Source organism: Corvus cornix, chromosome 7, assembly GCF_000738735.6.
Source record: "Corvus cornix cornix isolate S_Up_H32 chromosome 7, ASM73873v5, whole genome shotgun sequence".
Taxonomy (NCBI): domain Eukaryota; kingdom Metazoa; phylum Chordata; class Aves; order Passeriformes; family Corvidae; genus Corvus; species Corvus cornix.
Genome location: NC_046337.1, coordinates 37,305,265 through 37,330,369, shown reverse-complemented (window position 1 = coordinate 37,330,369; position 25,105 = coordinate 37,305,265). Strand labels below are relative to the sequence as shown.

At 47.6% G+C, this 25,105-nt stretch overlaps 1 long non-coding RNA gene across 1 annotated transcript; it reads left to right on the top strand.

Annotated features, from left to right (window-relative positions):
- The first annotated feature begins 4,834 nt into the window (after window positions 1–4,834).
- LOC109145760 lies at window positions 4,835–24,754 on the top strand. Its single transcript, XR_002047422.3, has 3 exons — window positions 4,835–5,026; window positions 5,208–5,294; window positions 24,540–24,754. It is a non-coding gene; the product is annotated as an uncharacterized LOC109145760 (long non-coding RNA).
- Window positions 24,755–25,105: the final 351 nt, after the last annotated feature.

Below are 25,105 nucleotides of genomic sequence, written 5' to 3'. Positions count from 1 at the left end.
TTGTCCCAGGATGAAAAGCTTCACCCTGGTTCTCTTTCTGTTGCTGCTAAACCCCAGCAGACGGAATAATCCAGCATGTGGTGTATCAATGACCTGTCCTAATTATCATTTACCTCTCCTCAGTTTAATTAAGCTCCTGATTAATGTGGCTTTCAGTTTTCCCACATAGCAGGGTCACAGCAGCTTTGTCTGTAACGGGATTTACCCCTCTCTAAGTATTTCCAAAAGAAGTCCCTGAAGTGATTCAAGAAGTCACTTGAAAGGATTCCATGAGAAGAGAATGAGATAGCTATAATATTTATTTCTTCCTGTTTGCCAGGCCAAAAGGAGCTGGAAAAGAAAGGAGGAATGCAAACAGATATTCAGGATTGTTGTTCTTCATGTCAGGACATTTTCTGCCACCAGCCCACCAGGATAGCTGGTGACACCTCACTGGGGATATTCCAGAGCGATCTGGATGCAGTCCTGTGCTCTGGGATGACCCTGCTGGAAACGGGGAAGTTGGACCATTGACCCACTGTGGTCCCTTCCAACCTGACCCAGCCTGGGATTCTGTGAAACTGAAGCCAGCCAAGAACTGGAGGAGAGTTCCCCTTCCCTTGATCTCAGTCCAGGCTTGGGGGATTGCTGGACTGTAACAGGTAAGGGTGACCAGAGCTACCTGCAAAGCTGCTGTGGGATAACGGCTTTTATCTGAGCTGGAAACTGTTGGATCTGTTCCCAGCAGCAGCAGCCATGAGAATGGCCTGGAGGAAGCAGCTGAAAGCAAACAAACATTGGGTTTTTACTGTTTCTGAGAACTGTCTGGGTCACCTCCTTATCTGTGATTTGTGTTTCTCAAGAATAGGCTGCTCAGCTCTCGGATGAGAGGACTCACCACCTTGGAATTAGAGCTGGGAAATGCTTTTGGAAAATCAGAAGATGTGCTGGAGGAAGATAGTGTTGTCCTTCTGGCCTGGCAGGTTTGTAAAGGTTTGGGGCTTTTTTTCCACTAAGATGAGAAATTGATTATATTATTTGGAGAGAGGTATTCCTTGGAAAACTCATGATTTACTCACACGCCATGTCCGTGATGTTCTGTTGCTATGACCTCAAAAGAAACAAACAGCTTCCTTGTCAAAAAGCCTCCAACTCTCTTGAGTGGGCTGTGCTCCAAGGAGACTGACTGTCTCCCTCTTCCTACAGGCATCTCCTGCTTCTTCCTTCAGGATTTCTCCTTAGGTGTTTGTTGCCTTTCCTTTATAAAGTCTGTGATTGTCTGTGGATCTCAGAGTCAGTCCACAGCTTCCAAAGCAATCATGTGTTTACAATATTCTGGAAGGAAAAAGACTTTTTAGCTTGGGAGTAAAACAAGATGACATTTCTACTGACTTGTATTTTGTTTGACTTTGGACTGTGCATTGCATTTCACTTTTCACCATGTGTTATTCCTCACCCCTTGTGGACTATGGAATAAAATGGAAAGAGAGGTGTAATGGAGGATAACTGGATTAAAACCAGTTTGTGATTGTGGTCATGTAATGCTTCTTTCTGGCCTTAGTCTCTGAATTTATAACCAAGGGCCAAGCAGTGCCCACTGTCAGGGCAGAATGTGGAGGACAGCACTGAATCCCAGGAGAGGCAATATCCTACAGCAGGGTGGGATAATCTGCTCCAGGTGGGAGCACAGTGTCTCAGAGCACTGTTATTCCACCAATGATGTTAGGTCAGAGCATTGCATGAGTGGATTCTGCTCATTCATTTCAGCTCTGAGGGCTGACAGTAGTGAGGAATTCCATGCCAACCACATCTCCCTGAGGATTTCTTGGCTCTGTAATTCCTTACGTGCTGGAGCAGATGATCTCCAGCAATGTGGGGCTTCCCCTTCTTGGGGTGGCTACTGTTTGCTCTGGGATTTCGCAGCACATTCAGGCAGAAATTAATCTGCTTCTTGCATGGAAGGCCCAGGTCTACTCTGGATGCACAATGTGTGCACAACCCTCTGAGAGCTGGATTTCCCATTCCTCATTGTGCAGGTCTCTCAGACACTTGCTGAAATCTTTGACTAATGCAGAAAATCCTTATTGCTTTTCAAAGTCACCCTGTGGGCAGGAAAAAAAGCACAAATGGAGAGAAATATGACCCTATGTGACAGGCTCTAAACTGTGACTGATTTATGTTCTGTAGTGCAACATGACCCTGCCCTGAGCTGCAACAGAAGGAAATTTGCCTTGCAATCAGGGAGTTGTTAAAAATGTGTCTATTTCTGTCAACCCAAGTGGGGAAACCTTTGGATCCCATTCAACAGGTTGGGATGACTCAACTCCCAGCTGAGTTGGTCACCCTGCCCCAGTACATACAGTATGTGACACAAGGATTGATTCTTCTTGGCTCGCTTACTGGGATTTTTTTGTGGCATGTTGCAAAATCCTATCCTGTTAACCCTCTGGCAGACTCATGGTACAAGCTGGACCTTCACTACCCTCAACACAGGATGAGGAATGGGAAGTTTCTGACCTAATTTTGTGGTCTCAGTCTCCTCCTTATCATGGTTCCCAGGTTCTGTGGGACATTTCTTCCAACATCTCATCTTTTATGAGCTCATCTCTTATGGCCTGCAACAGGGAACAAGATTTTCATAACCCTTTAGCAGCTATGAGATGGAAGATGGGATTTTTCCAAAGCACTCACCCTGTGAACTGCCCTTCTGTGAAAGTAAGTGATGAGTGATCTCAATTTCTGTGGGACTAAGGTCAGAGCAACAATAGGATTTTTGTAGAGTCCCACAGATTAAGCCAAGTTTCGAGCACTCACCATCCTGAATTCTCTTCAAGGACAAGAAGGGAAATGCCAGCAGGAGACCCCAAAGGAACAGAAAATTTTCCCTGCTCGTTTCAGCACACAGTGTGGGAGCAGAGACCTCTTGTAAACTTGCCCGAATGCTCCTACCTCTGTTAATCCTGTAAAATGGATGTAAGAGAAGTAATCTGAACAAAAGATGGGGTTTTTCAGATATGTCCACATGTGATCTTGAGTTAAATGAGCCTTGGTCTTGAACTATCAGGACATTTTGTGAATGGCTTCTGTTCTAGAGTGCAGACAATGACATTGGTCTTAGAGGGAGCAGGTTTCTCCTAAAATTATCAACAACAATCACATTGGAAGGGAGCTCAAAGCTCATCTCATTCCACCCCCTGCCATGGGCAGGGACACCTTCCACTAGCCCAGGCTGCTCCAAACCCCATCCAACCTGGCCTTGGACACTTCCAGGGATCCAGGGGCAGCCACAGCTTCTCTGGGCAACCTGTGCCAGGGCCTCTCCACCCTCACAGGGAACAATTCCTTCTTCTCCTGGCTCTGAAATCAATGTCATTAGGCTGCAGAGTTTAAAAAAAAAAGGGAAAAAAAGGAAAAAATGAGCTGGGTAGGTTATATTTCTCTTACTTATTTTAATCAAGAGATTGGGAATTTCAGCCTCTGTTCAATGACACAATGTGAGACTGAGACTCGCAGATAAAGGGAGTGAGTGACTCCTGCCCAAAATATCTGTGATGTAAATAGATCAACATGGTGCTGAGGGAGTGGGGCATAAAATGATGTGGTTCTTTGAACAATAAGGCCCCAAGTGGATTAGAATTCCCACCAGAATTCAGCCCAGGTTGATTCATCTGCCTATGGTTGTGTTCTCCATTGGCTCGAGGAATGCTGTTTCACTTCCTTGCTGCTGGCTAGCCCAGAGGGCCACAAGCCGTGTGTGACTGAGTCCAGTTCTTGGAGAAAGGCTGAACTTAAATTCCGCTCCTCCTAGGGCCTCTTCTTGAGTCCCAACTAGAAAATGTTGCATCCTCTCAAAAGGAGTTGATACAGCTTTTTCCTGTAGCTGATTAAAGTAAAGCAGTATCCTCAATATCACCTGGCTTGGCAAAAACCCACTGAAATCTGAGTGAAAAGCCAACTTTTGTTGAAGTTCTCCCTGTCCCAGAAAGATTCAGCTGTGTCAGCAGCAGATCAGAGCTGCCTCTCCCCGTCTGTGCAGCTCCTGGCTCTGCATGTCAGTGTGGTAAAAATAACCCTGTTTGAAATCTAGTGGAAACATTAAGGGCTTAATTATCATCTGCTTTGGAGCTTTTCTTTTCAGCCAAGACTGAGGAGATAGGAAGAATTTGGCTGCTGTTCTCTGCTCCTGCACCACCCAGCCACGATGAGAGCTAAAGCAACGTGGTGGCTCCTGTATTTTTAGAGGCTCCTCTGGCAGGAAGGGATTAGAGGGAATTGCAGCTACTTCAATACCCCCTTGTTCCAGGCGAGTGTGTGTGCCTGTCCCCAGCAGACCCCTTGGCTGTGTGTAGCTTTATGTGAAAGAGGGAAAGTAAAATCTATTTTTAGGCAGTCTGAGTGGCCTGTTACTGGAGGCAAGGTTGTTGACTCATGCCCATCTGATATCATTTAAAGGGTTAGATATTGCCAGCTAACAAAAATAAGTGCTGTTACTCCCTCCTAGTCAATAGAATTAGCTGTTCTTAAGCTGACATTTGCTTTTATGGCAGAGGCAGTGCATCCCCAGGGCCCTGTTAATAATGTATACATGGCTGAGAAGGTGCAAATCTGGATTTTCTTGGGATTGTGGTGATGGAAACAGAAATATGAAGGTAGCAGAGTTGCCAGGGAGCCTTCAGCTCTGTGTCTGTCACTTAGGTTCATCTCTGTTCAAAGAACCTGCAGAAGTTATAAGGGAAGGAGACAAAAGGCTGCTCTGTTAACACCGAGGGCTCTTCCCTTTCCATGGTAGAGTCACAGAAAGGCCCTTCCCTCCTCCTCCTCCCGTCCTGAGCCTGCCTCAGGAGCATTCTCTTTGTTAAACAGAAACTCTTCTGTTTCCTGTCTGTTGGTTTTTGGCATCAGTTTTGAAGCCCTGAATCGCTCCCTGGGGATGTGCACTAGAAAACTGATGGGAACCGGTTTCCTATCAGCAGCTGAGACGCAATTCCTGGCTCCACTTTTCCAGGGAATCACAGTCTGCAGACCTGGACAGCATCATGTGCACAGTGTAAGAGACCAAGCACCTCTTGTGGGCTGAGTGTGTGAAATCCTGAGGCAAATACTTCTTGCAAACTCAGGGCACAAGGGAGGTGGGAGGGGAAAATATCAGCTCATAAAGCTTTGCCTGCTGGCTCAGAAGCAGGGAAAGAAATGCATAAAAAGTGAATATAGTTCTGTTTCTTTTTTAGGTCACAGCTGGAATTAACCATGAGGTATTTAACACCGAAGTGGAAGGGAGGGATGAAACACCAGGGAGAGGAGCTGCTTGAAATCTGGTGAGCCCAATGTCTCATTTGAACAAGAAAGATGAAGGATTTGCTTGATGTAAGGTCACACTTACTACAAGATCCTTGTCTTTCCTTCTCTCAGCTGGGGTAAGGAAAGCCAGGCCTCCAGGTATCCCACTTGAAATGTAATATAAAGGGGAGATGCAACAGGCGGGTGGCTGTGAGTGAAACAGGCCTCCCAAATACACCTTCCACTGCTTCCACTGCACCTGCTCTGGCCAGGCTGATTCTGTGAAGCCAGACCAGCAGCCAGAGAATCCCAGAAAGAATCCCAGGATGCTTTTTGTTGGGAGAGACCTTAAAGCCCATCTCGTTCCACCCCCTGCCATGGGCAGGGACACCTTCCACTAGACCTGGTTGCTTCAAGCCCCAATGTCCAACTTGGCCTTCACACTTCCAGGGATCCAGGGGCAGCCACAGCTTCTTCTCAGCCTCACCACCCTCACAAGGAAGGATTTCTTCCTAATACCTAACCTTAACCTGCCCTCTGTGAGTTTAAAGAGTCATGGAATCACCAAATTATTGAGGCTGAAGAAGACTTCCAAGGCCATCGAGTCCAACCCATCACTGATGCCCACCTTGTCACCCAGTCCAGAGCACTGAGTGCCACGTGCAGGCCTTCCTTGGACATCTCCAGGGATGGGGGGACTCCACCACCTCCCTTAGCAGCCCCTTCCAGTGCCTGACCACCCTTTCCATGAAGAAATTCCTCCTGAACCTCCCCTGGCACAGCTTGAGACCATTTCCTCTCGTCCTGTCACTTGTTGCCCAGGAAAAGTTGCTGATCCCTACCTGGCTCCTGTTTTAGAGTGAGAAGGTTTCCCCTGAGCCTCCTTTTCTCAAGAGACAAGAGCTGAACTCCTCCCCACAGCTGCTCTAATCCCTGCAGCGGCCCAATTCCCAGCATGATGGCCATTTCTCCCATTGAAGGAATGCTGAGAGCTGCTCTCTGGGTGCACCCTTTGGCTCACCATAGTGGCCATGGTGCCTTGATTGGCCTGTTAGGATTCAGGCTAATCAACACCAAATGGGGTCTTGCTTTTAGAACAGATTTTTTTGTACCATGGTAATAGGACTCAGAAATGTTCCTGGAAAGGGCTTGTTTTTCTCCCAGATGAAAATGGGGGCAGAGAATGGCACTCTAGAGACAATATCTGAGTCAATCCCAATGCTTTGTGGGGTTTGGAAAGACTTCCTTAAAGTGCTGCTCAGTGTCACTGGATGGACAAAACAAAATTTATGCTGCTCCCCAGGTTAGCACTGCACATGCTGGGCTGTGCTCCCTTTTCCCTACCTAGAAAATTTATTCCAGACCTGAAAAAAACCTCTTCCCCGATGTAGGTAAATTCCTTTCTAATAAAAACACATTTTATTTTCCTGACAAAACAAGATTTTTCATGAGGGGAGTGGGGGAAAACTGCATTTGAAAACACACAGCAAGAAAGCACATCACAAGAATATAGGCCAAGTAGCCATCAACAATTAGTAGAGTTTCTTGGAGAGGGCGCCAAAAGAGCAAAAAAAGCTTCTTTATTTGTGATATGTTGATAAATGATACGCTAATAGCTGAGGCATGTCTTTAGTAATTATTTGGTTTTAAAAAACCTAAGCAGAGCCAGGAGCCTGTTTGAGCTGAAGGGGCATTTGCAGTTTCCCAGTGAGGCAGACATTGGGATCATACCCAGCAGCTGTTGGGAATCACAGCCATGGTCCAACAACGCCCTGAAAGCACATGCCTAACTTTACCCTTCCTCCATAAAACTTGTGGTACACAGTGACAAGGCACAGCAAAGGAAATGCTGGATAAAGGGGGAAAAGATGGACTTGGCCAAGTCAGGCAGGAGGCCCGTGTCAGAGCCAGGAGCTGAAATCACCTCTCCTGAGGACGCTCTTTACCATCACTGCCAGAGGCAGAGCTGACCTTCCTGTGGCTCCCTGTGCAAGATCTCAGGCTCCACAGGACCTGACACTTGGATCCAGCTTCTTACTTTTATCTTTTTCTTCTCCTTGGCCCTCAGGCTGCTTTCCGAGTGGGCCATGAGCATCACGGTGAATTCTGTCAGAGGGCTTTTCCAATTGGAAAAAAACAAACAAAACCCAAAACAAAACCAACCAAAAACCCTAAGTATGACCAAAACCCTTCCCTAAGGTTTTTTTAACCAAAGTTCCCAAAGAAATTTATTGCTCTGGTAGAGGACTGTGTTGTGCAGTGTGGTCTGAAAGGTGGGGAGGAGAAGGGAGAGCAGGAATCAATCCTGTGGCATGTGGTGAGCAAGATGTTCACCTTGCAGACAGATGCTTTTCAGCAGTTAGTGGGGATGCAGTCCCTGCCTAATTGTATTTAGCCGATCCCTGACCTTTTAGATCAGTGGGAAGAGTCCCAGGCAGTCAGCAGACTTGAGAAAAAGCCCCAAATGACAGAGAAAATTAGAGTTTGGGAGTTTTGAACTGTTATTGTTTGACTCATGGCTGTGGGTATTTTCCTCTCTGCGCAGCTGTTGGGAGAACTGGGGGTGGCTACTGGGAGATGATTAAATCCATGTGACATCCCTGAGGTAAAAGAGCTCTGTGGTGAGGCCTTAAAATGTTACGGCAATCCCAACAACCAACAATCCCGACTAGCAGGACTGAGTCTGGGAGAGCTCTGCTGTGAAATTCCTGGAGTTGTTTGGGCAGTGATAGCACCCACTGCCCCCAGGGTTATGTGGGCGAGGTCAAAGAGATGGATTGTTGCCCCCAAGAAACTGCTTACAAAAGAAATGAGAAACAGAAATAAAGGGGCTGTTGCAAATGTGAAACAAGAAACAAGAGTGTTGGTCAGATGTGGGGGCTGAAGGCTCCTCTGGCTGCTTTTAGGTGCCTTCTTGGATGACCTGACTTTCTAAGAAGGGTTTTAATGAGGTGAAAAGGAGCTCAGCTCCTGCAGAAGTTAGGACCAAGGATGACTGTGTCCTTGTAAATCCTGTCTCAGTTGTAGAGAGGAAGAGAGGCTCAGGAAGCTGCACGGCTGTGCTGTTCACAGCTGCTGATTCCTCTCTCTTCCCAACTCTGCTTCCAAGAGGGGTCAGAGCCAGGGCAACAGTCAAAGTGCCAGGGAGGAGTTTCAGTGCTGATAGCCATAGTTTGTCCTCCATCTGCAAAGCTGAAAATGGAGAGCGACCAAAAAAAAGTCTGGATGATAATAGTCTATGATGATAATAATGATAATAATAATCCCCAATTCCCTCGTAGTCGGTCTCATCTCATCTCACCCCACCCTTTATTTCTTCTCCAGAAATCCTGTTTCCACAGGATTGCTGGCATCCTGAGGATCCAGCACAGGAGTCATGCTGGAGGTCAGAGAGATAACATGGGATGGGATGGGATTGGATGTGGGTTTCTTTCAGGACAGTGAGTTCACATCATGGTCTGCCAGAGATTTCTCCATAGAACTTTAAGCCTACCTTTTAAACTCCTCTCTGCCTCAATTTCCCAGCAATTAAATGGGGATGGGACTTTTCTCTTTAGCTGTTTGCATTGTCAGCTGTCTAAAACAGAGGCAGTTCCATCTCCTAGCATGCCTGCTCCTGGCTGTAGCTGCTGCCACGATATCCTTTGTAATGAGGGAATGAGCATGTCTGCCTCTCTCTGCTCAGGACCAGCCAGGAAACCCTTTAGGTTTCCTGTCACAGCACCAGGGACAAGGAGACAGGATTTGACTCTGAATTGCCAGATCCCAGCACGGATTAGCCAGGCACATTTACAAAAAGCCACAGGACAGTCTCTGCTCGGAGAGGGATCTCCTGAAGGTTGTGTCCCAGCCCACACTGTTCCCAGAGCAGCTGGGTCCCTCTGGACTGCTGGGCTCTCACGAGCAGGGCTGGCCCGAGGGCTCTGAGCAGGTGTTGCAAATTTTTCTCCTTTTGTGTTTTTTTCTCAAGCAGGGCAAGACCATCTGTTACACTCTGAGGTCATTAATGGTTTCCAGGATTGCCAGGAAATAGAAAATAGTTGTGCAGCCTGCGACGTGTAGAGCAAGCAGATATTATGCTCACATACGCAGGAGCACAGAGCAGGGTGTAGGGGTTTGTGAAATATTCCAGTGGGGTGGCTTCCAGCGGTTTTGCCTTTAGGAAGCTGCACAGCTGTTCCAAGCTGTTGAGCACTTGGGGAGATGAGCTCTATTTGCAAAAACAATGTCGTTTTCTAAGTCACCTTCTCCTCGGTGTGCCAAGCAGGGGTCCCTTCCAGCCCCTTGCTGGGACCGCTTCCACCTGCAGCCAAGGATCTCCGAGGCGTTCCTTAGCACTCAAACCCACCTGGAGAACGTGGTGTTTTGGGCTGTAGCCCAGAAATCCAAATGAAAGCCTGCTGGAGCCACTGGGAGTCTTTCCATGAAATGCTCAAGGGTTTGCTTTGGATTTCATTTGCTCTCTGCAAAGCTGAGCCGCGGCCAGTGGAATGAGTCTGCTTTGGGACACTCACGCTATCCCTTGAAGGGGTGTTTCAGAGGTTAGGAAGAGTCTCCAAGCAGGAAGCAAATCCTACCAGGAGCACCAGGGCCTCCTGGATCTAATCACCCCTGAAGCCTTAATGAAGCTCTTTCATGGGGCAAGGCCACTTGGTGCTGCTGTCACTTGAGCACAAATCCTTTGTGGCCTGTAAGGAGCCGTGGGTGCTCGCAGGAGAGCTGGGATGTGCTTGTGTAGTTTTGCAACTGCACATCAACATCTGTCTCAGGATCAGTATTCATGGATCACTTATCAGGAATCTGGCTCAAGTGGGAGGAATTGTGATAAAAATGTCTGCATGTTTCATTTGCAGCCAGGAAAGGGGGCTGAGTTTTTCTAGGCTGGCGTGGGTTTCCTAGGCTTTGACAGAACAGTTTTTGTTTTGACACTGTCAAAACATTTCTTTTCTTTTCTTTTCTTTTCTTTTCTTTTCTTTTCTTTTCTTTTCTTTTCTTTTCTTTTCTTTTCTTTTCTTTTCTTTTTTTTTTTTTTGTGGTGCTTTGCCCTTTTCAATGGAGATGCTTTCATTAGAATCTGACTTCAGTATGCTATAGACTGTGTGATTTTTATAATATATTAATAATCTGCTCTATTGTTTTGCCATTAGTTCACCTAACTATTTTCTACACCTTTGAGAAGAAGAGTTTTTATGCTATCAGAAAAAAGTCAGCTTTAGTAAAGCAAACTGTACTGATATTTCTGGGTGTTTTTTAAAGCAATTCACTGAATGATTTCCACAATTTTAATTTAATTTGCCTTTCTAGGAGCTTATAGAAAAATACTAGGGCTCTCCAGAGAACAAAAATTACACCTCCCAGCCCACATGAGTGTGGTTCTTTTTGCAGGGATAAGGATGCATTTATTTCACTTTATAAATCTATTTCATGATCCAAGTGGTCTGGCAATAAGAACCTGTAGTAATTTAATGTTACTGATTTTATATTTGTTATGACATGTACCTGACTTCACCCAGGGGGATTTCACTGACTCTGAGGCTGGCTGCCATACAGAGTCACAGGGATATTGTTAATCCTCTTATTATAACCTGGGAATTTGGGAATGGAGACAGCCATTATTTTCCAGAGGTGGTGCAGGGAATCAAAGGGAGGTGAAACCATGAACACTGGTCCCAGAACTACCACACAGCATCAGGACCCCAGCAAGTCCAGCAGGTGCTACCTGTGTTTTCCATTTTGTCTTGTCAGTGTTTTTCCCAGATCCCAACCTTCTGTAGGGAGAGGCCTTGTAAATGTCTTTCAGGAGCATCCACTCTGTCCTATTTAAAACTTTGCTCTGTCCTTGAGGAAACAGAATTTTTCCTCCCTCTCTTGAAACTTGTGCTATCTTCAGCTGTAGCATCACAGGAAATTAATTGATATGATCCTGCATAAAACTGTTTTCTCAACAGCTTCACCCCATCCAAAATTCTTACTTTCTGAAGATGAGAGTGATTCACAGTACATGCATATTTTTGAATTTGCTCACAGTTAGCAGCTTACCAGGACTCTTCCAAACTTACAAGCCCAGCTTGGGAGTAGTAAAGGGCTCAAACCAGCTTATTTTGGTCCAACGCAGGTAAATAAATGCATCTTTGCACCACATGCATGGCCTCTCCCCCAGTTCAGCCAGAGGAAAGCCTGATTTCACTGCCAGCAGAGTTTTGACTCCATCTGGGTGAAACTGGATGGAATGGTAAGGACTGGGCAGCCGGATTGCAACAGGAGTTTAGGGGTTGGAATAGCTGTGGAATGCCCAAGCAGGAATCTGGTGCAGTGGAGCCTGGCTCGAAGTGGAGACTGCAAGCCCTGCCTGCCCTGGAGACATCCTACAGTCCCTGTGAGGAATTAGAGGGAGCTACTCAGTGATTGGAGACAGACAACCCTGCAGCAGCGTTTGTTGGGGTTTGCAGCTTTCAACGTGCTCCAATTGCCTTTTAAACAACTACTCCTTTACTCAAGGAGACCCGGCCTGGGGCTTCCCCAGGGTAAATTCCAGATTCCCATGGAAATCCAGGAGTCTGGGGACATTTCAGGCTGGTCTTTGTGCTTTGTGATGTCTTGCCTTTTTCGGGGGTGTTAGATGCTACATGCAAAGCAGATCCGGAAGTGAAAGATCTCAGGAAAGGGTTTGCCCTTTCCTTGTATTGAGAAATGCAGTCCATCCTCCAGCTTTTGCCCACATTGCAGCTACCCAGGCTTAGGATAATCTGCTTTAAGATAGCATGATAACATTCAGCTTGCCAGGGGCTGCTTCCTTCAAGTATCAACTACCAAACATTTGGGCCAAGCCAGTTCCATTTTTTGTGTTGTTTGGTTTTGGGGTTTTTTTCACCATTCCCTGAGCTTTCTAGGAAAAACAGTTTCCTCTGCAACCAAATATAGTTCTAACTCCTCCACTAAGAGCACTTTTGATGTGCTGTTCAAAGGAAATCCATCGGAGCAGGGTTCTGTTAATAAAACTCTGGAGAAACAGGAGGTCAAATGACATGAGTAAATAGACCTCTCTGTCTCTTTGGAGCTCCCATTCAAAGCCAAGAGGAATTTATCCTGACAAAAACACCAGTTTTAACTTTGGAGATTGCTCTTTGAGCCACAAAGAACTAATTCATTCTAGTGGATTGCATAAAGGCACTTATCCACATCTTTCCAGTGCTCCCAGATGTATCCGGGGACAACTATTTTACTTTTTAAAATACACTTTTCCATCAAAAGAATTAAACCCCAAACCCTAAGTCCTAGATTTTTTTTGGTGTTTCTTAGATTCAAACATAATTTCTGACAGGAGCCAGAGGTATTTAATCTGAGGAGGAGGCAAGGGTTTGCACAGGATATCAGCTGGCCAGGGCTGTCTTTACCCAAGGAACCTCTGTTTCTGAGATCTGCTGGGTTTTGTTAGGGTTTTCTTTCTCCCCAGAGAGAAATCAATGCTCCTGCTTTCTTCTGCACATGGCCCAGTGCTTTTAGCTGACTTTCCACCCTCTTCTTCACATAACTGAGGTGTTGCCAGCATGCAAAATACCACATCTTGCAGATAACTTGTGCCCCAGACACTTTATTCATGAGTCACACACACATCCCTGGGCATGGGAATCCTTTCCTGGTGCTGTCACACCCTTGTTTTCACCAGGACGAGGAACCAGAGGTAAGGATGGCTGAAAATCTCATTTCGGATGGCCCACCCAGCCCTGTGGTTTGTCTCTCCACCTCTTGTCATTCAATAGCCTTGGGCTGCTTGGGGTGGGGACCACCAGCAGTGATGGAGAGATGTGTTCATCTCTTGGAAAATACTGTTTTCATGTAGCCACAAACCCAGGGTAGTCACTGCTTCCTGCCACTTCCTTCTCCCACTGTCCAGAAGTGACCTCACAGAGGCCATTTGCAGGTTTTTCAGGCCTCCAGAAATGCAAGAACTTCAGCCAAAAAATCTGGCTCTCTCTCCCAAATCTTGAATGTAACTGAAATACCTTGGCACAGGCACTGTGAGTCCTCAGCCTGGCAGAATCTGTATTGTGTGCAAGATTCTGGGTGCCCTGCAACCTCAGTCCCACTGTTCCCACGTAACCTGAACTTATGATTTCTGTCAGGAAAGCTTGAATGAAGGGAAAACCTGTGGCATTCTTTAAGGGATGAAAAGGAGTAGGTTGGAAAACCCAAGCTGGCCCACAGCCCATTAAATGTCCACTTGCTGATGGGAAGGGAGTCCGTGGGATAGACTCTGTGGGGAGTTTCTCCCTTCTTTCCACTCCTTTGGCTTTGTGCCTTTTGCCAGCAACTTCCATGGCTGTCATTCTGGTGACATTCCTGTCTAATTCCCCCCTTGGCTCACAGACATGGTCATCAGACTCATTGGGCAAAAATCTTGCCCTGGTTTGGCTCAGGACCTAACTGGTCACTGTTCCCAGCCCCTGCATGGATTTCCATGCCCACAGCTGCCTACAGCTTTTCCAGATTTCCAAGCAGCCCTGTGAACCAGTTACATCCCCACGTCCAAGGGGTTCCCTTTCCTCCAAATGACTCATGGCCTACGTGGATAAGAGGCCCTTTCTTCCAGAAGTTTCCCAAAGACATTACAGATGTTGCAAAAAAGGGCAAAAGCTTCCTGGAAATTACTGTATTGTTGGGATAAAATGTAAAATATTGCAAAGTGGGATTTGTCTTCCCAAGGGAATGGCAGGCTGGCTCAAGTATGCATTCCTCCCACCTATCTTTAGAAAGACTGACTCACTCTGTGGGGCTGCTTCTTTCTCTTTCCATCAGTTGCACAGTCCTGCATGTGCAGCTTAGATGGGCATTGAACTCCTAGGGTCTTTGAAGGACTCTGTGATATCTTAGTTTCTCTTTTCAGGTTGGTAGTGGTCAGCCCAGCTCCTGGGCAGCTGATTTGTGCTTTAATCATAAAATGAATCCCAAAATTATAGATGGTTTGGGTGGGAAGGGACCTTAAATCCTGTCTCATCCCACCCCCTGCCATGGGCAGGGACACCTTCCATTATCCCAGGTTGCTCCCAGCCTGTCCAACCTGGCCTTGGACACTTCCAGGGATCCAGGGGCAGCCACAGCTTCTCTGGGCATCCTGTGCCAGGGCCCCAGCACCCTCACAGTGAAGAATTTCTTTGGCAATGCAGTAAATAGAGTAAAACATGTGAAACTTCTTGTTTTAAGCCAGGCACAATTATCTGGACACATACAAATGGTGTTTGCAAATTTGGGGTTAATGTATCTGAAGTCAGAGTTTGGATTTAAAGATCAGTTCTTTGTGCTGAGTGAGAGTAGGCTGATTTTATTAAAGATACTTTTTGCATGATTTTTCACGTTTCTCTGACTGCACATCCCCATTGAGTTAAAGAACAGCCCTCACCACAAGCTATTACATCATGAACTTGATATCTCTCCCTGGGAGAAGAAACACTTTTTAGGAAAAAAAGCAAATGGAGAGAGGGGGGAAAAGAAGGAAGTGTTCAGAGGAGTTCAGAAAGCCTGAGATTCCTCCAGGGTCCCCAGCTGTGCTGTATGTTGTCCCAGCTGACCACCAGATATTTCCGCTCTGCACATTAATGCATTCACAGAGAGATCAAAGCGCCTGCCCTGGGCGCGCTCCGGGCCAAGTGTGGATGTCCTACCTCCAAACAGCCTGATCCCAGAGCTTCCAGCCCTTTATCCCTCCCTCCTGATATGCCTGGGGCAGAGCACGGGCTCTCTGGAGCTTATTATGGGCAGTGTGTTAAGTGATGGACAAATCTTCCCAAGCCCTGTGGTCCCGGTGGCCTGGAAGCCACATCCGCTGCTGGAGTATTTCGGGTGATGGAAGCAATTTTCCTTTCATGTTGAGGGGAAGAAGAGCAGCACTTCTCTGATGGTCCCATCACTCCACAGGTCCTGTGCTGCCACTCTTCAGAGGTGCCTCTTTGGAGACAAGTGCTGGTGGGTGGCCTTGGGACAGCCCAACTCATCCAGTGTTAGGAGGTTGGAGGAATCCAGTTAGGATGGCCCTGCCAGCTCTGTGCCACACAGGGTTGGTTTGTGATGCAGCCCAGAGCAAAGCCACATCCTTTACCAGTCAGGAAATGCTTCTAGGCAGTATTTTACATCTCCACAATATTTTTTCAGAGGAGGGTTCTGAAATTACAGAGTCACAGAATGGTTTGGGTTGGAAGGGACCTTAAAAATCATCTTGTTTCAAGGCCTGGACAGGGACACTTTCCACTAGAATCAGTCCTTGGATCCTGCCTTTCTAAGTGCCCTAAGCAACCATCACTGAGAACAAAGGGACAGGGAGATCTGCTGAGAATTGAAAGTGCTGGAGACAGTGGAGAGTGTTGTGCAAGGGCTCTGTCCCTCATCAGTGTCAAATTGCACAAACTAGAGTTGGCCAGAAGAAGTGAGCTAACAGCTCACTTCCTAAAATGGGAATATCCCCATATGCTCTTCCTGGCTGAGGACCAGGGGCAAGAACAGCAAGGGATGGTGGTGACTGCTGAGTGTCCCTTGCCCCCACAATGCCCAAGGGAAGGAGAACAGCCCTCTTTGACAAGCACTGGGGCACTTTGCACCCTATAAAATCCCTCTGATATGACTTTAAACCTAAATAATGTAACTTCCTTGAAAAGAAGCTGCTGTTCTCTGGGATCCAACCTCTGCTGGTTAGATTCCCTGGGGCTTGAATGTTTCAGGCATGTTGCTAGCACAAGAAGTTAAAATGGGAACTTGTAAACTCCTGTATTTGGGGTTTATTTGCACAGTTAAGCAGCAAAAGCTGTTCTTCGAAAGGAGGGAGCAGTCAAGGTCCATCTGTGCAGTGTGGGAAAAATGACTGGTAGGTGCCAGTGGAGGAAACCCAAATACACCATGGGACTCATCACCCTGGGAATGATCCATCATTCCATCCATCTGCTTGGGATTCTAAGGTTGCAGGTTTATTTTGATTTTAGTTTCAACTACGCTCACCACTTAGCCCTGCCCCAAGGCTTTGGGCAGCGTGACCTTCCTGAGACCTGAGGTGCTGCTCATCTTCTGCTACCACAATTTTTGCCTCTTTTTTTTATTTTCCCCCCTTAAATGGCCACAGCAGGATTGTATCCTGAAGGTTTTTCCAGAGGAGTCATTTAGCCAGATGGCATGTTTGTTTAGCAGTACCTCTGGACACCAGTGCCTTCCAGATGTCCTTGAAAGAGCAGAGTGTCTTGCCCACAGCTCATCAATCGTGCAGTCTCTGCCTGGCCAGAGCTTGTGGACAGCATCTGTCCTGATGTTACTTCCAATGTATGCAAGCATTTTTATCCATTTAAGGGTTAGGGATTTGGATTGCTTCTCCTTCCATGTGAGTCTCCCCATGATTTTGACCAATGCAAGCTCTTACTTCACAGTGAACTTCTCTCCACATTCATTTGTTCTCTCCAATCATGACTTGCCCTCTTATCACTCCAGCATTTTATCTCTCACTCATTTTCTTCCCGAAAGATCCTTGATGGTCTCTGTGAACCTCTTGTTGGAGCAAAGCTCCTCTTTTGTGATGCATCATGTGGAGTTCCACTGCTTGCCCCTGCAGTCTAGCTCAGCTTGGCATTTCATGTCCTCCCAGCTCTCACTCACTTCTTACATCTCCTACAGTCTGACCCTCCATGTGGCTCACTGGAGATTTTCAAGACCTTCAAAGGTATTCAAAAAGCAGTGGTTTTTAACAGAATTGATGAAAATCAGATCCAGTCCACAGCTGTCCATGCAGTGGACATTTGCAGCCTTGCCTTCCAGCACAATGACCTGGGCACGGAGCTGGAGGGATGGGGAAGGTGTTGGGAAGCTTGAATTTTGCCTGCCTTTGCTCCATGGCAGGACTTCATTCCAGCCCCCTCTGAGCCTTACCTGCAGCAGAGACTAGTTCAGGTGTGTCAAACTAGGAATTTCTGCTTTAAAAACAAGGCAGAAATATTTTGTGGGTTTTTCTCAAGCTGTGTTTCTTCTTTCAGAAATAAGAAAAACAAGAGCGAAAGCCGCAGCCGTCACTGGGATTGTGAAGCTGCCCACTTTTCACACACAGCTCTGAGATCTGCCCTGAAATCCCAGCCTGTGGGGAGTTTCCAGTCCTCCTGGGGAAGGATTCATAGATGAGTTTCAGCATGAAACCCCTAACACCCACAGGAATAAATGGAACAAAGATGATATCAATTTTTCTTAAAAACCCCTATTTTTAAGGCAATATCAGGATTTCCCTGAGGTTTGGCTCATTTTATTTTTTAAGAGCTGAGGCAGAGGTGGAAGCACAGCTTCCCAGGGGCAGTGGCAAGACTGGAGCAGGAGACCAGAGGGAGACAAGATCTGCAGCATCAGCTGCTGCAGGGAGGGAGGATCATTGCCATTTCCTTGAGGCAGAGCTCAAGGAAATTGGAAAAACTGGGAAATACTCAATAACACAAACTTCTTTTGAAAGTCCTCAACTTGTGCAGTTTTCTGATTTGATCACTGGCCTGAAACTTCAGGATTTTAGAACTGGAGATTCCTTTTATTTAACTGAGAGGGTGGCTGTGTGGCTAATGGGATTCCTGGGCTAAATATGCCCCTAGCTCGTTAGCCCTGGGCTGGGATTCAGTCCCTCTACTGGCTTTGAATGGGGTTGTTTTCATTTCTGTCCTCCTTGGCACAGGGTGGACAGAGGCCGTGACTAAACTTTTCTGGTTTCTGTGCCAGTGCAATCATGTGAGAGGTTCAGGGGCTGAAGGAAATGCGGAGGCCTCTCATATGAAACAGGAGGGGGTTTTTGCACATCGGAGGAAAACGAGCAGCCTCAGGCAAAATTCGGGAGACAAAAACCATCCAGCCCTTCCCGGTACTGGTCAGAGGTTGCAGCAAGAAAAAGGGTAAATGCAAAGGGAGAAAAGCTGGATCCAGTGGAAACTGCTGGTCCAAGATCTCCCAGCTAGGTGTCTGGCACAGTGCAGGCGTGGGAGACTTCAGCAGCAACCTGAAAGTTAAGAAAATTAGGAAAAAATTAAGAAAAGGCTGATATTGATAGTGAAATCATGGACATAACGAAGTAGGTACCTCACCTCTGCATTGTTTAGTGACTCTAGAGTCCCTGCTCCAAAAACCTGCAGTCAGTGCTTATTAGAAATATCCCTCTGTCCCTTCTCCCTGGTGATGCTGGGGAATGCCAAGGCACTGAGACAAACCTGACCTTGCTTGTAAGTACCACATGCTGGCCTTCCTGGGGCTGAGCTCCCCTGAGCTCTTCCAGAGACCTCTTGAAGTAGCTGGAGGAATGTGCCAGTATCCCTTGACACTGGCCCAGGACCTGCCTCTTGTCCCTGTTTCCCTAAAAACCAGTGGAAGGCTTCTAAAAACACCACCCTGGCACTTCCATGTTAAACTAAGTCCCATCTCTGCTTCTTCCAGTGGCTTGGCTCCAGCTGCACTCAGCTCAGGCCACAGCAAACACTGCAGAAAGCTCTGGGATTTGCTGAAAGAAAAGGCAAAACAAGCCAGAAAGACACCAAGCACCACCTCTTCTTAGGTTAGTAGTGTGGTCCCAAATAGGGACCCAGAAAATCTGTGTCACCCCACTCCCTGGACAGCTTTCTGCCTGCTGCCAATCCCTTAGACGAGGAGGCTGAACTGGGGGAAGGTTTCTTGCCATGCTTAGATGGTCACTGCGCCATCAGCAGCACCATCCGTGCCTCTCACCACCCATCTCCTACCCCTTGGGTTTCCCTTTTGGAATCCACCCAGCTGCCCTTCATTTGAGGGAGTTGTGTCCCTCACCACGATCAAGCTGTGCCATCTGTTCCTCCTTGCTGGCAGAGATTTGTTGGCCCTGTGGCCCTGCCAGCCGCTGGGCAGGGCGTCCCTGTGTGCACTCGGGGCTGCACAAACCTGTAACAGCAAACAGACCCCACCAAAGGTGTCCAAAACTGTTATTTTGGAAGCATGTGGCCAAAAAGTAAATATAGAAATAGAAAAACTAGTTTTGGCTTGCGTTGGTTTTTTCTTTGTGTGAGTATTTTGTGCCAGGCAAATAAACCACCTAATAACATAATCTCAGCAGAAAAATAAGTGAGAAAAGCAGCTGAGCAGTGAAGTGCTATAAGAGCATCTTGTACAGAAGGGAGTGGTGCTCTAAAACAAGGACTGCACTGGGATGGTGGAGGGCTGCAAAGACAAGGCAGGGATTTTTACACCTCTGAACAGGCTCCCCAAGGCTGGCAGAGCTCCAGGAGTGTTTGGACAACGCTCCCAGGGATGCACAGGGTGGGATTGCTGGGCTGTCTGTGCAGGGCCAGGGGTTGGACTCAGTGATCCTGGTGGGTCCCTTCCAGCTCAGGGTATTTTATGATTCCCTCTTTTTTTGTCCTCTCTCTGAGCACAAGAGACTGATGCTCCACCACCAGCATGAGCAAGGGTTGTGATGTCCTGTGGCAGGAGGAAGGCAAAGGGAAACACAAAAGCCTTGACATTGAGCACTGTCATCATTATCTTCACTGGAGATAAACTGGTAAAAGCCAGTGAACGGCATCCCTAGGGAGAAGCATTCAGCCAGCACAGAAATCAGAAGGCTCACCTAACTTTGTCCCTCTCATTTGCATCCATGTTTTAATTCCATTCCATTCAGCAGCCCACATTCATTTCCAGAACATTAAAGACCTGAATTAAACAATTAAATCTTTTCCTTTGCAAACTTCACTCCAGGCTGGTACCAGGATGGGGACCAGCTACAAAAACACACAGATCCCTTTGTGCCGTGTTCAAGGGCTCCTCTTTTACGGGGGGTGGCTGCCCTGTGTGACATCACTGTCCCCTCTAGTGGCCTGGGGACATCGTGCTCGTGTCCACCCCCTGCTCTGGCAGCGCACGCAGTCTGCTCCAGCCAACGACCTCCTTGACCATCACCCCTCCCTGGGGGCTTTCTGTTTTACCCTGATGGTTGCCAGAATATGATCAGGCTCCCATGGAAATCCATTTCTTCTTATCCTTGCAGCTGTTGGATGATAGTGAAAGTGAAGAGGCAGCTGCTGGATATATGGGAAAGCGGGATGATAAGGAGTCAGGAGAGAGACTTTGGCTCTCACACAGGATTTTGTCAGCCCTGCTTTAGTTGTCAGCCCACAGAGCATGGAACTGAGCAGCACCCACATGGCTCTGGACAGGAGCAGGATTTTAATGAATCTTAAATTAATGAATGTTAAATTAATGAATTTTAAAGACCTTTGCAGGACTGTTGTGCTGTTACACACCTGGCAACATTAAAGCTGAGCTGAGTCAGTCTGTTCCAGCCACCAGAGAACGCAAACTCAGTTTTGCAGTGGTGTGAAACAGGATCTTTTGCAAGGGGGGGGAGAGAGGTCTGTATCAGGGTGACATTTACACCTACAGTGACAGTTTCCAAGACGTGCCATCCCCGAGTGAGTCATGTTTGGCTCCTTCACTCATCAGTCCGGCCTTGGTAACACATCCCTGGGGATTACCCGATTCTTATTATCTGTGGCCATGATGGCGAAGGGAGCGGGAAACCTTGCTGCCAGCTCGGCATCTCCTCCCTCTCCTCATGGTTTGGGAATTTTCCTGCCCCCGTGAGAAGCGTGGCAGTCAGACTTTCACTGATTTGCTTGCTTTTAAGCTGTTTCATGGAAAAACTTGCTTTTTCCTGTCTGCTAGGGGAGGGCTGATCCTGGCTTTCAGCTCTGGGTGGGATCAGAAGTGGGACAGGGGTGTTTCATCCAGCACAGCCCAGCAGAGTGCAGTTACCTGCCAGCTTCACACCCCAAGCGGCTGCCAGGAAAGTCGGGCTCTCATGCCTGGCTTTGATTTGCTGCAAAATAGTGTTTCATCTGAAAAAATGACAGGGAAAGCAGCCAAAGAGCAAAGCATTTGAGGACATGCTTTGAGCCAGCCCCGTGCCGCTGGGAGACGGAGGAGGAATTCCGGACAAGCAGTTTTCTCCTACGGTAAAGGCCGCAGGGAATCAGAGGGTGCAAAGTTAAATTAAAGCCTGAAGTTTTTCCCATATTAAGGTATTATTAGATTAAGTATTACTAGAAAGTGCTGAGTTTCTTTAAGCCCAGCTTGGGCTGTTTCAGGAAGGTGTTTGGCCGTCCCTGTAAAACACAAGACACCATATGCTGCAGAAAAGCTCTCTGCAGAAAATTGTGGCAGTGAAGTAAAGGAAAAAGACACTAATTGGAGGAAATTACTCAAATTTCTGCCTTGGATCAGCTGGTACCAACCCCTGAGTTTCTGGAAAACAGCAGAGCCAAGGGCTCGGAGTGCTGGAGGAGTTACTGGCTTGTTTCCTGAGGATTAGCCACGTTGGTAGGGTTGCAAGGGAATCAAAGCTCGTTCAGCAGCTTGGGTAAGGACTGGGATGGTGTGGGAACACTGAGTTTAAAAAGTGTGGGGAGAAAGCTGCAAAGTCAAGGGAAGAAGGATGGAAAAGCCCCATCCCAATGCCAGCCTCCCACTTTAGGGTCGATCACATCCCCGTGGGGGATGCATGGAGAAGTGGCCCCCTGCTCCATCCCAAGCTCCCCACAGCACATCTCTGATTCCCACTCCAATGGGAACGAGCTCCACACATGCTTGAGCCTCACTCCTCTCACATTTTTCAAGATATTAGCGGGACTGGGTCTTGGGAGGAAGGTCTCCTTATCCACCTTGCCTCGCTCATAAAATCATTCCAGAAAAATCACAGCATGGCTGGGCTGTAGCTACCCAAGGGTTGGGTTTTTCTCAGTCCCCCTGAGCTGGCATCACCAGTTTTGTTTGCTGGCTCTGGGTGTACAACCCCCCTCCATGGGTGTCCTCTGAGTTGGCTCCCACAGGGAGAGTACGGATAAAATCCTGTCTTGCAGGTGCTTTCACAATTCCCAGAGGATGGTTGAGGTTTATCCTGAGGTGGGGTGAGGAGTACTGGAGTACCAAGGTAGGGTCGGTGGGGTTTTGGGAATTGAGCTCATCTGAAGCACATTTCTGCCGAATTTGTAGAATTTTTGTGGAAAATGTAATGGTGTTTTTCCCTGGATGGCCTGGCTGTGATGTGGAGAGGTAGGGGATGAGCTGTCCCCTAGGCGTTCCCCTGGAATCCTGCTCCATGATGCCGTCCCTACTGTGCAGGAACCAGAGCAGACAATGGTGATCTCAGGGGGATTAAACTTGTTGGGGCTGTTGACAAAAGTCTCTTTTTTCCCCCCAGAGCAGGGACAGCAGCCGTAACGTCAACAAGGGACCTCTTCCAAATCTCACGCAGGGATTCATGGCCACAAATCATCCCCTTGTCTTAACCAGCCCAGAGGGAAGCCCAGCCACGAAGGGTCTCTAAAAACACTTGGCTCTCCACTGATGGGTGATTTCCTTGCATCCTTCATTGCCTGAGCTGGTGCTGCTCTTGTTGCCCCCCCACCGGTGAGCAGAGAGATCCCTGAAATCCAGAAAGTCCCCTTCCTGCCCCTTGGCTCCGGAGATTTCCCTGCTCATCCATGTGTTCCATACACACAGGGCTCAAAGCATTTCATAGGGGCTCAAAAGGCATGGAGTTAAAATGATTTTTCCCCCAATTTGTGGGGTTGGCAAGGGAACTGTTTTCAGCAGAGAACAGGCTCCTTTTGCCCTGGTCCCCATCCCTCTCCTTGTCCCCTCTGGGAGTTGCTGTTGATCTGTGTGGACTTGGCCTCAAAGTATTTCTTTCTTTTTTTCTTTTTCTTTAAAATTTTTTTCCTATTTTATCTTCCTCCTTTTTCCTGTTGTCTTCTTCTTTTTTTCCTCTCTTTTTTCTTTTTTTTCCTTTTTCTTTTTCATTTTTCCTTTTCCTTTTCCCTTTCCCCTTCTCCCTTTCCCTTTTCTTTCTCTTTTTCCTTCTCCCTTTCCCTTTCCCTTTTCTCTTTCCCTTTTCCTTTTTTCCTTTCTCTTTTCCCTTTTATTTATTTTTATATCCATATACATTTCCCCTTTCCCCTTTTTTTATGTTTCCTCTTTCCTTTTCCCCTTTCCCTTTATATGCCTTATTTAAATACATATACATTTCCTTTTTTTCCTTTTCTCTCTCTTTTTTTCCTTCCTTTTTTTTCCTCTCCAATCTTCCACTTTCTCATGCTGCTTTCCCTCTCTGTCCCTTCCCTCCCGGGCCGGGCTGGCGACACCCCAGCCATGAGCTCATGCAGCTCCCGGCTGGATCCCGGATCTGCGTGGGAGGCAGGGAGACGCTGCTCAGCCCAGAGCTGGCCACATTTGGGATCTGTGGGGGCTGATCCCGGCATCCAAGTGCTGTTTGTGCTGGTGGCTCTGGCAAGGGATGGCAAAAGCCGGCTGCAGTCTGAGCTTGGGGTCAGTCCCAGCTCCTGGATGGAGGAGAGCAAGGGAAAAGCAAAGGGATTGTGGTGTCTCGTTTGGGATAACCATCCCAATCCATTTACAAGTGGCTTTCCAGCATATCCAGAAACTTCCAGCGATGCTCCTTGGAGTAAGTGTGTGCCTGTTTCAAAAATGCAAATATTTATCTCCTCAAACATGCCCTGCTTGAAATTCAGAGGTGCCAGTTGTGTCTGGGAGCAGAAGTTCCCACTGGGGCTCTCTGCTGAGGCCAGAGGGGGTGAAACTGCAGTGAAGGCGCCTGTTGGACCTTCAGGGCAAATCCATGACCTGTGCAAAATATTTGTGGTTTGTGCTTCCCAGTTCTGAGCGTGCCACTCAATGGGAAGCTCATTGCCAGCCTGCAAATCCCCGGCAGGAGGGTGGAGCCAGGTGAGGGTTGGCCTCTTCTCTCAGGGAACGAGGGACAGGACAAGAGGAAATGGCCTCAAGCTGTGCCAGGGAGGGTCAGGTTGGACATCAGGAGGAATTTCTCCATGGAAAGGGTGGTCAGGCATTGGAAGGGGCTGCCCAGGGAGGTGGTGGAGTCTCCATCCCTGGAGGTGTCCAAGGAATGCCTGGACGTGGCACTCAGTGCTCTGGGCTGGTGGCAAGGTGGGGATCAAGGTTGGACTTGATGATCTTGGAGTTCTTTTCCAACCTTCATGACTTTTTCCAACCTTACTGATTCTATGATTTGCAGCCTGTCTTTCCAGCTCTTCCAAAGTCCAGCATGGGCTGCTAGCAACATTCCCAGGGCTTTACAGCTGGGAAATAGCAGCGACCCCCTGAGAGAGCCTGATATCACAAGACTTTTCAGCCTCATTTCCAGAGCGGTGGTCTGGATGTGCTTCAAACTTCTGACTGCTTTTTCCAAGCAGAGTTGTTGTTCAGGATTTTTGCTTCTTTTTTTCTAGACTCAACCTTCCCCAGCTCTCAGACCTTTCTTGTGCAATCGATGTCCCATCGTTGACAACGTCTGGGAGAAATGCAGAGATTTCCTGAGAGCGCTGCTGTGGAAATTCCTGAGATTTCTGGTGTGGATGGACATGAAGGGAAGGAGGAGGCAGCCATTTAGGAAGTGCATTTTCCACAGAAATAAATCCTTTCTGCTCACCCTCCGTACTCTGCACCTGCCAAGGGGTTTTTCAGCCTGTGGTACCCCGGAACTGAGGGAAGGCTCAAACATTCACAGCTGTGCCAACTTTTTGTAGCTACTCTGTGCCTCTGGCAGGTTGAGAGCTTGGAAATGTGGCTTGGAGCTCTCCCTGCCTGCTGGAAATGCCAAGGGAGTGAAGGCATGATGAAAACTCCTGGGGAGGTGGTGGATTTTGGCAGTGGGCTCCTCCCAAGCTGCTGCTGAGGCTGGGAAATTCATCACATCCTCCTCTGGCATGCCCTGAGGAGTTTGGTGGGATGCACAGTTGTGGGGCATGTAGCAAGGGAAGTTAGAATGGAATTAGATGATCCTTAAGGTCCCTTC